General features: G+C 48.2%; 1 protein-coding gene across 1 annotated transcript in view; it reads right to left on the bottom strand.

The window, feature by feature from the left end:
* The window catches only part of CS (citrate synthase), a 257,651-nt gene that overhangs the window by 67,304 nt on the left and 173,998 nt on the right, over positions 1–16,349 (bottom strand). The window lies entirely within an intron of this gene.

The raw sequence follows: 16,349 nt of genomic DNA, 5'->3' as shown, positions 1-16,349 counted from the left end.
TAGAAGTCTCGAAATGCCTTGGCGATGTCCACTTCTGTATAGACACGCTGGCCTTGTGCGTCTTTAACACATTCCACCCGGGTCGGGGTTTTGTCTACAAATAGTAATCGGGCAAGCAGGGCTCCTGGTTTCTGAACCTCTCCATATTGTCGGATCTGGTGTTTCCGCCCTAGGAATTTTAGCTCTCTTTCGGCTGTTTCCCTGAACCTCTGGAGCTCCTCCTTCAGTTCTGCCTGGATTTGCGGGCTTGGAGCGGAGATGGCCTTCATCTCTAGATCCTTCAGACGGGTTTCGCTGTCGGAGAGTTCACTACGGATCAGCTTCAGTACACCATTTTCCTTACCCAAACATATTCCGCGCACAAAGCACTTTAGCGTTTCCCAGATAATGCTGGTCGTCTTGACTGAGCCTTGATTTCTCTCTATGAAGGATGTTATTTCCTGGCGCAGCTCGTCTGCAAAAACTTTGTCTGAAAGCGCACCCGGCTTGAATCTCCAGTTCAATCCGGGGACCGTTGCGTCCACCATGGAGGCGTCAAGTGTGACCATTGAGTGGTCGGATAGCGTGCGTGGTAGAATTTGGCTCGTTCCCCAGGCAAATGGACAGTGGGTGGAGGCCATGATGTAATCTATCCTGGAGCTGGTGCCGTGAACGGGCGAGTAGAATGTGAAGTCTTTCGCATCTCGATTGTGATGCCGCCATGTGTCAGACAGGTCGAAAGCTTGCCATATCTCGCGAACCTGGCCACTGGCTTTGGACCGATTCCCAGTGGTGTTATGGGATTTGTCTAGAGTAGGGTCCATCGGAGTGTTAAGGTCTGGACCCCATATGATTGTTTCTGCGTTGGACTTCCCTAGTTGGGACATCACCCAGTTAAAATTGTCGGGTCTATCAGTGTTGGGAGCGTAGGAATTTACAATCACCACCTCCTTCCCTGCAATTACTCCCCTCACCAGCAGGCCCCTGCCTTCAGTGTCCTTTACCGATTCAATGAGACTGAAGTTTGTTTTCTTATCAATCAGAATGGCGACCCCTCTGGCAAAGGACGAGTACGATGAAAAGTACCTGTGACAGCCCCAGGACTTGGCCCACTGCGATTCAGATGCCAGCAGGAGATGGGTTTCCTAAAGAATGGCGATGTTAACCTTGTGTCTACGGAGACATTGAAGGATTTTCCTCTTCTTTGCCGGCTGGTTGCCGCCGCGGATGTTCCAGGTAGCAATTCTAAACGTTATGGCTGGCATTCCGAAGGCCGGGTGAATTCTCGGCTGTCAGGACGTGAAAGTGAAAATGGTGCCTTGAGGCAGTGGTGTGGCTAGTGGTTTTGGCTTCCAGGTTATCAAAGTTATATAACATCAATGTTGCTAAACGAGAGCGGGGTGAGTAAGGCGGCCGCGTCCGGCCCGAGTCCCTCCCTTGTGTGGGCAGCCCCCAACTGGCCCACAGTAATCCCCCCATTTAGAACAGAGTTGCAAGCATAGCCGCGCAAGGGGCACTAGTAGCCCGCCAAGAGGGTACCGGGCTTCCTATGGCGACGTAATTTCATTCCTGTGATGTGTATTTAGCATAAAGGCAGAAGGTGCGCTGGTCACGACTGTCACTTACTGTGATTGTAGATTACGGAGGGTCTCTTCTCGCTCGCTCTTCCCGACGGGGTCTCAGATTGTTCCCGCCATGTCTGCAGCCAGTCCGATCCAGGTAGTCGTTGGCTTCTTCGGGGGAATTGAAAAATTGGGCCTTCCCTTCATGTTGGATACACAGTTTCGCTGGTTATAGCATGGAATAAAGGATCGGATTGTCCTGCAGGCGTCGCTTGACTGCCGTAAAGGATCTTCTCTGCGTTTGCACCACCTGTGAGAAGTCTGGGAAGACCTGAATGGAGTCGCCGTCGTATTGAAGTTTCCCCTTATCTCTGGCTGCCCTGAGCATGGCGTCGCGATCCTTGTAGTTTAAAAGTCTTGCAATGATTGGTCTAGGGTGCGCGGCGGGCGCCGGTCTAGTGTTCGGGATTCTGTGCGCTCTTTCTACCACAAAGAGCTGAGACAGCGTTTCTCTACCGAAGAGAGAGCTATGCAGATCTGTTCCACAAAGTCTTCCATTTTACCTGGGATTTGTCGCTCCCTCACCCCTATGATCCTGATGTTGTTCCTGCGGGAGCGGCCCTCCAAATCCTCATTCTTGGCGCACACCACCTTCATCTGGGTTTCGAGCACAGCGACACGCGATGTCAGTGCCGCCGATCCATCGTCCAGGTCAGACACGCGTTGTTCGACATTGTCGAGTCGGTCGGCTTGTTTATCTAGCCTGTGCTGAAGCTGGTCCACCTTCGTCGATAGGGTGTCCATCTTGCATCCCAGGCCACTGATGCCGGCCTTCAGGTCCATCAGAATCTCCCTTATATCAAAATGTGGGCCCTGGTCCTCGGCTGACATCGTGTCAGGTGGCGGGGAGTTGGGTCTACTGCTGGTCGTGGGCCTGGCCAGTGTGCCGGCCTCAAAAGTCAGTTTCTTCTGATTCTTGTCTACTTTCCCCATGGTAGCTTGGGGAGAGTGTCCGTGCTGAGTTGCGACTGTCTTGGTCCGGATATTAGCACGATGCCTTTGGTGCTTGATGTGGAGAGTCTGTGCATCGAGCGTGGGGCCTGCACGGTGCGCCGCCAGAGTTTGCCACAGGCCTTCTATACCAGCTGCGCCGAGGGGAGGCGGCACACGGTGAAATCAGCGGCGTGTATCAGAGAGTCAGGCTCAGCCATTTCGGGTCGGCTGCATCTTCTTATGCCCAGGATCAGTGCCGCCGGGGTTTACTAGCCCTCGGATATCCGGTAAACCAGACCAGGCCTCTCCGCACTTGCAGCTGAACGGATGGGCGTCGTGGGGGGTCTCGCCGGGACGGGTGTCGTGCCTCTGGTTTCTAGAAGGCAGCCCTGAGTGCCGTTAGCTCCTCCGCGCTGTACACCAGGCCCGCGCCACAGCACGGCCAGCCGTCGGCGGGAGCCGCGCAGATCAAGCAGTGTCCGGCGGCGGGACAGGTGGGCCCACCCAGCGGCCGCGCCGAGCCCACCCTTGCTGCAGTCTGCTCCTACCTGGGTTGTCTCGGGACCCTGGCACCCCGGCTCGTTGCTCCTCTGCCCTCGCGACGGGCCACCGTGTGGGACGGAGACCTCCTCGTCTCGCGGGTGCCAGAACGCACACGTCCACTCTGCTTGCACGGCGCTGCTCCTGGTCCCGCCGTCGAGACCTCCGCCAAGTGCCCGCCCCCGCCGCTCCGCACACGCAGGGGCCGCACCGCCCAATCCGTCAGCCGGCAGGCCTCAGATTTGCGAGCGAGTATCTCGGGCTGTAGGCAGGCGTCTGAGTCGAGATTTATCTCAAAATGTTCAGTGGAGCATCGTGAAGGAGCACAGCTGTAGGATGGTCATTCCAACCATCACAGGAGCATCGATGTTACAGGATTCATTAGAGCCCTACGGAGCTCTCTCAGGAAGCGGCCATCTTGGTTGGCTCTCTAGTGCCCTCGTCCAACATCGAGCAACCTCATAAAATCGAATGCCAGGACATGCTGGGCACTCTGAAACAAGGTGACCATCTGTAGAAGGTCATGAGCCCTAACCTCAGGTGGCAAGCTCTTTCCCAATGATTTATCCAGTACAGAACTGGAGCTTTTGAGAAGGTCTCATAGGAAAACTTTTGAGGGAGAAGCCCAGTCTGAATAGTCATAGGGGACGTTGATATGATCCAGGACTTGTTCGGGAGAATGCGCCCTGATCAGCCAATTGTCCAGGTAGGGGTACACATGAATCACCCTCTCCTGAGAGTCACTGCTACTACCGCCATCAGTTTGGTGAAAACCCTTGGGGTGGAGTTCAGCCCGAATGGCAAAACACAAAACTGATAATGAGAACTGCCAACAGTGAACCTCAGGTATTTTCTGTGCTTGAGATTGATTGGCACATAAAATAAGCATCCTAAAAGGTCCAATGACACCATCCCCTTCTGGAGTTGGAGGGCCTGAAGCATCCGAGAAAGTGTGACCATCTGTGAACATGTCCTTCCTGAGGAACTTGTTCAAGTATCTCAATTCCAAGATGGGTCTCAGTACTCGGTCCTTTTTGGGCATTATGAAATTTGGAGTATACCATCCCTTATTCCCCTCTGCTACAAGCACTGGCTCCATAGCACCTTTCTCTAGAAGGGTTAACATTTCCTGCACAAAGATCGGAAATCCTCAAAGAGCGGCTCCCCGGTGTATTGCTCTGAGGTCTCTGTATGAAAGGAAGGCAGCACCTGTGGCTATGGTTTCCAAGGTCCAAACATATGAAGTTATGTCTCACCATTCTTCTAGATGCTGAGACAGTCTGCTCCCCCCCCCCCATTCCCCACCACTGGAGAACTGTGACCCAAGACCTCAGAGGTTTTGAGGCAGCTGATGCAGTGGCAGATAGAAAGGAGACCCCCTGCTTGAGCTGGCTTTGCACCTCTCCCACCACGAGGGAACTTTCTTTGGCCTCTTTGACCAGCAATTCCTCTCGCTCTTCCAACCGAGGAGTAGTAGCAAAAAGATCTACCCCTGCAAGTCTGTCCACTAGGGCAAAAAGGCAGAGGCTGCCTAATAGTGGCACCTAAAGATTTGGCTGCCGCCTTAGAGGTCTGCAACTTCAAGGTTTTCGTCAGCCTTGTTGCCAAGAAGGTGAGATCCATCAAAGGGCATGTTGAGGGGTCTGGATTGCACATTTGTTGCAAAACCCAACTTCCTCAACCACACAAATCTGCATATAACGGTGCTAGTAGCCATAGCTCTGTCAGCTGTCAATCCAGACTGTACTGAAGAGACTCGCACATGGCTTCTTTGCCGTCTCCAATTATGGAGAAGAACCAGCCTCTTTCATCCCCCTCAGGAATGTGCTCTGCCGCAATGGAAATGCAGTCGCATAGTGTGATTTGGCTGATTTGCACGCCATACAAAAAATACCTTCCTTGCCCTTCTATCTACTCTTTTGTCATCCCTATCTGGAGTGATGGTAGGAAAAGCTGCTTGCTTAGAAGTTGTGGTAGCTGCCTGTACCACCAGATTCTCTGGAATGAGGTGTTGAGACAGATGGTCGGGTCACTACTGGAAGGGCGGTATTTCTTAGCCAGATTTTTATTCACAGCCTGGTTGGATTCTGGCATCTCCCAATTCGCCTGCACCCTTTTTTTGGGGAACAATATGTAAAGGTAATATAGGATCTGTCTGTGGACTCTTAACCAGGATGTCCGTCAGATCATCCTAATCAAACGGTAACAGAGGCCTACTCCACCCAATATATTCCACCACTTTGGACAGTAGCCGTCTATATGATGCATCAGCATGTTCCACAGCCTCCGTCTTCCAAAATCTAGCTCAGGTGAGGTGTCAACCCCACTGGCCGTCTGTAGATTCATGAATGTCTTTCAATCTTGAATACTCAGAAATTAAACTTTCAGGCACATTTGAGGTGTCAAATTGGAGACCAAAGGTTGCATTGTTGTCTTGAGGGTTCATTTTCCTCATATATGGAGGCAAGGGACTTATAAAATAGTTTTTCCTTGGTAAAGGAACATACGTTATTTCAGTCATAAATGGTTTGTTAAATAACAGACGTGACGCTCGTGGAATCGTCAAAACCTTGGTCGATGACTCTATAGGCTTAGACGGGGCGCTTAGGTTTAGAAGGGACACTCAGCGTCGACGGTACAGCTGTGGAAGGCGCAGCCGATGTCGAAGCTGGCATTGGTGGCGCAGCTGGCATCGATGCTGTTGGCATCGAAGGTGACACCAAAGTCAAGGGCTTGGCTGGCATTGAAGGCACAGCCGGCGTTGATGGTGTCGACAACCTCTACTTGTGCTCATGTTTATGGCTCGACAGATCCTTCAATGATTTGTCATTGCATCGAGCCCTCAACGGCTCTCAATGAGGATCAGGCCTCCGTCCCGGGCTCAAGGGCGCATGGGATTTAATTCGAGCCCTTTCCTTACCAGCTTCTTTGAAAGGTGCATTAGGAGCATGGCTTGCCGTGGATTTCTGCTTCTCAAATATTTTCAGCATTTCTGCTCTAAATACTTCCCATTCGGCAGGAGTGGATTTGTGGGACAATATACCCTCTCAGGGGAGGTGTTCGATGAAGTCGAAGGGGGCGACCTATGGTGCCTCTTTTTGGATTTCCTAGACGATGAGGAGTGGTGGGAGCCACTCCTCGATCTCTTAACTTTCTCCCCCCCAGTCTCCTCTCGACTGGTCAGTCTAAGGTTTTTTGGTGGGGGTAGATGTTTTAGGGTTCAGACCTACCGCCAATTTCCCCATTCTCACCGTCAGGGCCTTTCCGCTCATCGACTGGCACTTGGAGTAGGCCGAGGTCTTATGCTCCACTCCGGAACAACATAAAACATATGGTGTGGATCGGGCAAAGACATTTTCGAATCACAATCGACACTTCTTGAACCCGGTCTTCGGGGTAGTCTGTGTCGACGAAGACCATAGCGTTTGAAGTAACGAAGTGTGCTGTATTTCTCGAAGCAATGGCATTTGCGGAAAAACTGAACTGAAGCCAATGGGTGCTGGGTGTGCAATATATACCTTCAATGACATCATCCTCGAGACGGAGGCCCTCGAGGCACATCGAGTAGACTGCATCGGTCGCACAGCACCCGGTGCCAAAAAAAGAATTCTGAAGCAGCTGAAGCTGGATCTCAAATATCAAAGCTGAGAAATACGCGTGAGAACACAATCCATTCCAAGTTGCGGCTATCAATTCCAGGGAAGGCCAGAATACTGCAAGGAAGTGTTCCATATGTTGGAAGATGGACCACAGTAAAAGTTGCAGAACAGTCCCATCCTCAAAAAAGATCTATGGGAAATGCAGTAAAGACTTGCCTCAAAGTAATCCCTACCAGGGACAAAGGGAGCACCTTGGGGTGAGAATCTCAAATACTTGCCCACCCAAAGACTACAAGTTAAGCACTCCCATCGGTGTCTTTGACAAAAACTGCTGCAGCAAAATGAAAATATGATGAATAGACTACTTTTTTTCCACAGGAACGGTTTTCAGGATTTGGTTCTCCAGGACTAGCAACTCGAGCAAATAAAGACCCATGAGACCAAAGAATGAAAGTAACAAAGGCACTGCCCAGGAGATCTACCTTCAAGCCAGGAATAATAAATAGCAAGGAAGACTTCAGGAGGAAGAGGGAACCTGTGGAAACAGGCTCCCGCAGATCAAGGCACAAAAGAAGGAAGCAGCACAACAGCAAGTAATCCTAAGAAAGACGTTGGCTGGTGGCTCCCTTGGACATCCTAAGCTGACGATCTGGCAAGCAGTTGCGGCATCAGCCACCTTCAGGACATTGGCAGCGACCCACACCAAATCAGAGTATTCTTGTGGTAAAAAGCAGTAGTATTACGGCCCATTGGAGAAGCCCAGACTAGACTACTAGCAAAAGACCCTAACAGGATTTGCCCAAGCCGCTGCACTTCGCAAACATTGCCAAATGAGGGCTTTTTAAAAATGGCAGGAATGAGCAGCGAAACTCCTTCAGACATGCCACCTCCAAATTTCAGGAACAAAGCAGCAAGAGTTTAACAAGGGACAAGACAAAGTCTAAATACCACTATAGGCAATGAGAGGTACTGTCCAGGGACCTATATTGGCCTAAAACAGTTAGCACAAATGTGTATGCTGCCATGGTCTGCTCACAAAGAGCGCACACGGTCAGAATGCCTGGGGACTGACTCAATGGTTCCGGGCTAATATGCGACCAAGAGTATAGCTTCCTACTTTCGTTTTTTTGGTGGGTGCTCTGCAGTCCACAGTCATTACCTCTTTTGCAGATGGTAGTAAACAGGGAATCTGTATTGGGGTGCCCTTGAACATACATGGGATATGACTGAGACAGTTTGTACTTTTTCCTCCGAGTGGGTTAATGGCCCTAGTTGATGCTGGTTTCATCAGGGAAGGGGGCAGGCGCTTTTCTCCTCGATAATGTCCTCTATGAAATCCACAGCGTATGACTTTTGGGCCTTTATTCAAAGCAGAACTGCTGGCCTTTGAAGTATGGTGGTGTATTTATAATGATTCTCTGTAGGGGAGGTTGTAATTGGAGGCTCTGTCTGGAGAATCCAATGGGTACTACCCTACCTTTGCTGTGGGAAATCATTCCCCCGATTGTCAAGATTATTATTAATCCTACAAGTCTTTTTGCAGGGGGATCAGAATCTGCATGGTGGTGTGTCCGCGATCATCCACTTACCGCGTTTAAATCGGTCTTCCCACCATCTTGCTAAAATTGGCAATTTTGGAAAAGTGTCTGCAAACGTCTGCTGTGCCGGCAAATGCTAGTGACTTGTTTGCCTAGGATGACTTCACCCCTCTCAACCCCAATCATTGGTTGAAGAGAACTACAAGAGGCCTTTCTGCTGCATTGTGGTGTGGAAAGGAGGCTGGACCTTTACTTGGTATGTGCGTGGGAGGGTGGGGGGGTGGAGGGGATTTACAGGAAGATTACTTACTCTTGAGAACCCTCCTTGCTATCAGTGCTCGTTTTGTCCCTTCCATGCTCCACATTGGAAGGGTAGTTTTTGTTTTGACATTTCAACGCTCGTTTCACTCGATGTCTTTGCCTTATTCTCTATACTCCATTCCTTTGAAAGTCAAACCCAGTTTTTCCAGCATTCGCCTTGGAGTGCGCGTCTCCATGCGTTAGCCTAGGTTTGTGCTTAGAAAAATGAATCAGTCTCGTGGTCACCAGGGGTGTCGGTAGCCCAACACTTTTTATAACTGGGGCCAACTGTACAGATTTCCCATTGGAAACTTCTTCTGGCTCCCCCGAGGTAGATTTTGGCCTCAGCACTTGATCTCAATCACTTTAAAGGAGGCTACCATTTTGCCCGGTGCAGACTGCCTACATCATATAGGCCCGCCCAGCACTAAAGTCTGGTGAAATGTTTTGTGCTTGAATCTTTGCAAGGTGGACACCTGTCCTCTGTGTGATGCCTGGGAAGGCATTACATACTGCGCTGTACTTTTCCAAGGGAATTTTGTGTTTCATTCAAGACAACACTTAAAAGGGTGTGTTCTCAGTGGGTGGTCAGTCAAACCTTGGGAGGTCAGCTGTAAGTAAACAAACAGGGTTTAGCAATGACCACCCCCGCCCCCCCCCCCCCCCACTATCCCTCTGGTACATCTAGTCAGCAGGGCGGAGTCCATTGAGTGGTGAAAAAGGCAGTTTGAAGTGTTCGCCTTCTACTCTGCTCTCGTGTATCAAACCGATGCATAAAAAAATGATCTGAGAATGTAACATGAGGCATCCTGGGTGACTGCACACGTAAAATAGGGAAGGTGCGACAAGAACGCCCCGTCCATGTCCCATTTTCAATCCGGAAAAAAGCAAAGTAACAAACCACTAGATGACGGCCTTACGCAGTAATAGTACTTGTGGCTGTATCTGCTTAGAATTACATGCTTTGCATAGGCCTACAAGTGGTTGGCACTGAAGTATTACTTTATTTTTTTTTTAAAATGTGATAACAGAGTGTCAACAGAGGTGTTCCTTGTTATTTAATAATGTCATGCAATAATCCAGAGTGCTCAAGAGCACAAAGGGCATGTCTAAGCAGGAGTTAAATCAGTAAATGTGTACTGTCATCTAGAAAATGAAGCAATTTACAATCCTGTATATCGTAATTCAGATCTCATAGGCCTTGCTGCAGAGGGCCATCTACAGTGGTGTTGAATGAAGTGGGGGGCTGAGCCATAAAGGCATTTGTGGGCTACGGTTAGAAACCTGGAGTCGATATGGCTTTCACCAGGAGCCAGTATAGCCTTCCCAAGGCATGGGAAATATGTGCCCGTATCGGGGTGTTGGCGACGATATCTGCAGCAGAATTTTGGATATGTAGTTTCTGTAGAGGGGAGGTGGTAACATCCACAAAGCTGTGTACTGATCCAGACGGACACCAACAATGGCCAGCGCAATGTTTTCTCGAGAGTAGAAGTCTGACCGGTCTTACGATCATCTTTTGAAAGGACGCCATGCTTATAGGTATTTATCTGTGGATTTAGGGTAAGGGAGGAGTCCAATATAACCCCTAAAGGTTTGACCTTGGTTTGGGTTTTTATGGTATGGCCTGCTAGAACAAAAAGGAGAACAGATGGTAAATGTATTATTCATTTTTGCAGGGGACGCAACAATCTTAATCTCTGTCTTTCCTGGTTAAGTTCAAGCTAATTTTCGGCCAACCAGAATGCAATCAGGCTGGAAATGTGCTGCGAGTAGTGTTGGACACTGGGTCTCATCTGCATAGTTTTGAAACACTGCACCTTTATCTAGGAGCAAGTTGTGTAGAGGTTTCAAGTAGATATTAGAGAGTGGGGGAGATGTATGCCCCTTGTGGGACACCCCACTTCACTATCTCCTTGTCAGGGGCATGATTATACATTTTAACATGAGAATATATGTTTGAATAGTCTGCTCATTGCATTATTTCCTTTGAGACATGGGCGACATTTCTGAATGATGGGGTCAATAGTACCAAAGGCCGAGGATAAGTCGAGAAGCATAACTACTCCTACTTGGCCCTTATCTGCAATTTGGAAGAGGAGAACTTTCATATCCACCAAAGCTAGTTCTGTACCTCTGTGAGGACGAAACCTAGATTGGCCGTCTCCTAAGAAGGAGAGCCCTTCGAGATGGTTTTGAAGTTCAGGAGAGGCAACTCGGTCTAGTATTTTTAGAAGGAAAGGAATATTTGTGATGCAACGGTAACTGGCACAATCCTCAAGATTCATATTGGATTTCTTCAAGAGGTGACCAAAGCCCGTTTCAGGGCTTCGGGAACAGGACTCCAAAAAGAAGGCATTAACAAACGTATTGACCAGGGGACTTCAAGTTTCCGTACAATCTTTCACAACAAAATATGGACATGGGTCAGTAAAGCAGTTAGTAGGCTTCAAAGAAGCCAAATAAGACTGAGCCAGAGAGATGGGGTGAAAATTAAACGGCAATCTGGTCTTCTGGTCATCAATTGGATTGGTTAGTAGAGTGAAGTTGGTGTTTTCTTTTTTTAAACTGAAAATCGGCATAGGAAGGGAACGTGAGGAGTTGATCTTGCATCTCATTCTCAAGATCTTTTCTCTGAATAGTATGCCTCTTATTGCACCAGAATGAGGATGAAGTACTAAAGGTGAATAAGGTACAGGATTATTCTTTTGTGACCATTTAGGACTTTAGAAACTTTATTTGAAGATTGAGGAGCCATTTCTATTCGTCCTGCACAACACTGTTCCTTAGCCTCTAAAATAGCATGTTTGTAGACGAGGCAGGCATTTTTTTATTCCCTACTCATGTTTTGGGCATGCATTATTTCTCCATTTACGTTCCGGACGCAGAGTCAAGTTCTTGAGACCATCTAGTTCGTCTGTGAACCATTTGTCGCCGATATGCCTGGTCTTGATAGTTTTTGATTTCATCAGTGCAACACAAATTATCTCAGTAACAGTGGAGGTGTAAAAAGAGGCCATTCTTCTGATCTAGTCTTTTTAAGAGGGCCAAGAGTTGCAGTGTTCAGTTTCTGCTCGTTGCGATAAGTAATGGTGGTAACTGTCAAGTGACAGTCTCAGTAGGTTGTGGGGAGAAAAGGTTGGAAAAGAACTGCTGCGCCTTCGGAGCGGTCAATGGATAGTACACATGGAGTTGTTGGCCTTATATTCCATGTTATGATCCAGTCAAGTCTGAAACCTCAGGGAGGTATTGAGGAAGAGAAAACCATTGCCCATTAGCCCGGAAAGAACTTGTGTCACAAGCATCATTGAAGTCTACATTAAAGTCTCCAAGTATTATCAGACAGAAAGCAGGTTTTCAAACAGAAAATGAGTTCCATAAAATAGTGCACAAAGTCTAAGTCACAAAGTGGGGTGCGGTAGATAACAAGAATCTCAATAGCCTTATACTGTGTACGGAAACCCATGACCCATCATGCAACAAACTCCTCAGATGTTCCATGCCTATGTTGAGAGAGTTAGCAGATTTGATGCTGTCCTTTACTTCGGCAAGGGGAGGCAGGGCGCGTGCATGTGATTCTAAGCAGATACAACCCACAGAACGACAATTACTGGGCAAGTATTATTTGTCTTGTTGGGCTAGGATTCTGCTTAGATTAACACGCTTTGCGAGTAGCAAGCAGTATAAGAAGGTGGCGGTGAGATATGGGTACAGTTGAAAATAAAATGCTTTAAGAACGCTTGTTTCAAAGAATCAGCTCTTTACGGGGCAAACATTCAAATTGCATCCCACTAGCCAACAATAAAATAAGCAACTCGCCACCTCAATTCTATAAATACACAGCATGTCATTTGCTTACTCAGCAAGAGTCAAAGATCCCTAGCCAATTGCAAGGGCAAGTTTTACTCCCTGCGCTCTTGCTCAAGTATCCCACATGCTGTGTGAACTGTGGGCTGTCCAAGATGCTGCCTTACAAATTCCTTGAATAGTACATTAGCTACGAATACTAAAGTTGAATCTGTAGGCCCTTGGAGTGAATGTGCCAGTATGTTATAGGTGAATACACCAAACATTGATGGTGGCTTTTATCACTGGATCACCTTCTATACTCATGCAAAAGAAACATAATTGGCATGTCTTCTGAATTTCTTTGGTCCTGAAAACGGACATCTAGGGTTTTCAGTGCGTTTAACTCCCCTACTTTGTGGATTTGGAACAAATAACAGAAATTCAATGGATTGACGTGTATATGGGGTTAAAAACATATGTGTTTTCTTAAGACCACTATATGTGTGAATACTGATGAATGGTTCTGGAGTTCCCTTACCCTTATTATGGATGGAACTACTATTAAGACTACAACTGAGTTCCCTAGGGACTTCATGCATTGGTTCTAAAGAAGCCCCCATGAGACTTTGTAGGGCTGTATTAAGGTCCCGTCCAGGAGGCAGGCGACAAACTGGTGGGTGAACCCCCTTTGATCCCTCCATAAAAGCCTGAATGACCAGGATACCTGTGTTGAGATGTGGTATAGGTAGCCAATGCCACCAGGTGGACTTTAATTGAGATATAAATCAATTGGGAGTCTAGAAGATATATCAGGAATATAACAATATCTGCTAGAGTAAATAGAGTGGTTACCCTTTTTCGAACACCACATTATGAACCCCCTCCATCTGTTAGTAGTAGTCTCTAGTATTGGGCTTTCTAGTTTCTCATAATATTTCCATGAATCTTGCTGGCAAGTGAAAATGGCGGCACTCTGACCTCAGGGGCCATGCTGCCAAGTTGGTGGTCTGTGGGTTTGGGTGTGGTAACTAAGCTTTTTGTTGCAAGAGTGGTCTACTGGGTGTAACTAGATTGGTGGTTGGTCTGCCATCTCCAATACGTGCACAGTCATGTCCTACCAACGGAAGAGTTGCTACTGTGTACCGGGCCTGTACCAACAGTATCGAGCAACAGCAGACTGCTTGTTTTTACCTTCAGTGGCCCTCTTGCTTCCTGCATCATCTCAGGGCAATCAACATTGCTGGAACCTCCTTCAGAATGCAAAGGACCCCATCAGTTGCCCTCCTGTAAGAGGAAACTAACTGGGACAACTGCATTCATACCAGTATCCCATGCAGCTAATCAACGGCAGGCATAATTTCCAAGTAGGACCCATTTTCCCTTCAAAGACTTACTTCTGAAAAGTGGCCAGAGTTCACAGGCTGGCACTTTGGACAATCCATCCCAGTTGGTCTGAAATTCTAGAGATACACGGACTGTGAACAGCAGACACTGCTCTTTTGAAACAGACGTCTTACTTACCTGTAACTGTATTTCTCCAGCATTGGCATCTTTCATAGATTCTTATGCTGAGAGGCTGCTCCTATGCTCTGCATCCATCATGCTGTAGTATCTACAAGTTACAGGTAAGAGACTTCTCCAGCATTGGATCTTTCATAGATGCAGATGCTTGAATAGAATACCAAGCAGTTAAAAAAACATGCCACCAACATATACGTATATGCATAAGTACAGACAAAAAATTTCTGATCAACCTTTACCATGCAGCAACCTACAAGGCTACCCCTTTGTGGAATGCTGTTGACGCTGCCCTTCCTGTGGTGGAGTGTGCAGAAGGTGGTCTAATTAGAGGGTCACCTTTCATCTGATGGCAGTGGGTGATGCAGGACGATACCCAGCGTGCCAGACTTTGTTTAGCGATATATTGACCTTTGGTACGGCCAGAGAAGGCAATGACCAGTTGGTTTGAGGAGCGGAACTCCTTGGTTCTCTGCAAATAAAACTTCAATACTCTAGTAACGTCTAGAGAATGTAATGTTCTTTCCGCTTCAGAAGCATGATTCTGGAAAAAGGTTGGTAAAACAATGCGCTCAGTGAGTGTCATCTCCGAGAGCACCTTGGGAAGGAATTTAAGATTTGCCATTAAGATGACGTGGTCCTTCTGAAACAAAGTAAACGGAGGCTCAGAAGACAAAGCTTGTAACTCACTGATTCTTCTGGCTGATGTGATGGCTATCAGAAAAGCTGTTTTCCAGGACAAGAATTTCACTTTGCATCTGTGTATGGGTTCGAAGGGAGGTTGCATGAGGGCTGTCAAGACGGTGTTGAGGCTCCAGCTCGGGACTGGCGAGGGCGTAGGAAGATAAGTACACATCAGCCCTTTCAGGAAGACTAACTGCCGGTAAAGAAAGCAAGGAATGCATCTCCGGGGTTGTTGTGTACGCCGCTATGGCTGACAGATGGACCTTGATGGAGGACTATGCGAGACCTGATTTAGCTAGGTACAACAAGTAGGGTAGAACCTGATCAACCAAGACCGTGAGAGGATCGATGGCAGATCGCTCTCACCATCTGGAAAACCGGGTCCATTTCCTGGTGTAGGTAACTTGTGTCGACGGGGCTCTCGCTGCCCTGATGATATCCCAACATTCTGATGGTAGCTTCAGGTTCATCAGTTTGCGCTGCTCAGGAACCATGCCTTGAGAGATAGGCTCCTCGGGTCGTGGTGGAGGACTTTGCAGTTCTGTTGAGTCAACAGAGATTGATGCGTCTTGAGGCGAATCGGACGCCGGCGGGATAGATGCTTCAGCATCGAGTACCAGACGTGCCGCGCCCAATCCGGTGCAATTAGGATCATAGAACAATCCTATTCTTTCACCCTGCGAAGTACCCTCGCCTTGAGGGTAATGGGGGAAAGGCATAGAGGAACTTCCCCATCCAATTCACTGAGAACGCGTCTCCTGGTGATTGATACTCCGGGTACCTCTAGGCAAACTTCTTGCACTTCTTGTTGTCCCTGGTGGCAAAAAGGTCGATATGCGGATGGATGGCCCCATAAGGCAAAAATCCATTGGGTTTCCTTTCCGTCCAGCTCCCACTCGTGGGAGGACATGTATTCTCTGCTTTGTCTGTCTGGACTGTAAGTAGGAAAGCGTTCAGTGCCAACCTTTTGGCTCTGAGCTTAACACATTGATGTGAAGCTAGGACTTGGTTTGGAGGTCCGCCAGGTGAGTGCCCCAGCCTGCTAAGGACGCGTCCGTCCTTAGCAGAAGTGTCGATGTCGGTGTTTGAAATGTCATCCCCTGCAGGAGATTCCTCTGAACATTCCACCATCGAAGAGCTTTGTGTAACGTCAATGGAATCTGCATTATGTCCTCCCAGCATCCGAGAGCTTGTTTCCATAGGTGTCCAGAGCCTCCTGAACCGGTCTCATGTGCAGCCTGAAGTTTGGTATGAGGAATATGCACAATGACATCATGCCCAGAAGGGATTTATAAGAGCGTACAGATGTTGCATCTTTCTCCATTTCTCTTTCAAGTATTTTGTGAAAACTCTTGGTGCCGATTTCAGCCCGAACGGGAGCACTCGAAACTGAAAAGGAAACTCTCCCACCGTGAACCTGAGGAACTGTCTGTGTGCTGGATGGATCGGTACATGGAAGTATGCGTCCTACAAGTCTAAAGTGGCTAAGAAGTTGTGCTTGTTTAACCAAGGTAGCACCCCTTGTAAAGCCACCATCTTGAGTGTTATGCGTTTGATACATTTGTTGAGTGCCCTCAGGTCCAAGATGGGTTTCCATTGACCGTTTTTCTTTCTGATGAGGAAGAAGCGGGAGGAGAAACCCTTTCCCCTCAGAGTGCGGCACTGGTTCTACCGCTGCCTTCTGGAGTAGCTTTTGTACTTCGGACATAACCTGCCTTAACATATGCACCCTATGCGAAGTCGGAGGCAGGAAAGGAGGTTGGTCTAGAAATTCTAAGGTGTGACCCTTTCAGATCACCTGCAACACCCATTTGTCCGATGTAATTGACTGCCAGCGCTGGAAGAAC

Source organism: Ambystoma mexicanum, chromosome 3q (genome assembly GCF_040938575.1).
Source record: "Ambystoma mexicanum isolate Mex_15411 chromosome 3q, UKY_AmexF1_1, whole genome shotgun sequence".
NCBI classification, from domain to species: domain Eukaryota; kingdom Metazoa; phylum Chordata; class Amphibia; order Caudata; family Ambystomatidae; genus Ambystoma; species Ambystoma mexicanum.
This window is presented reverse-complemented; position numbering and strand designations above follow the sequence as displayed.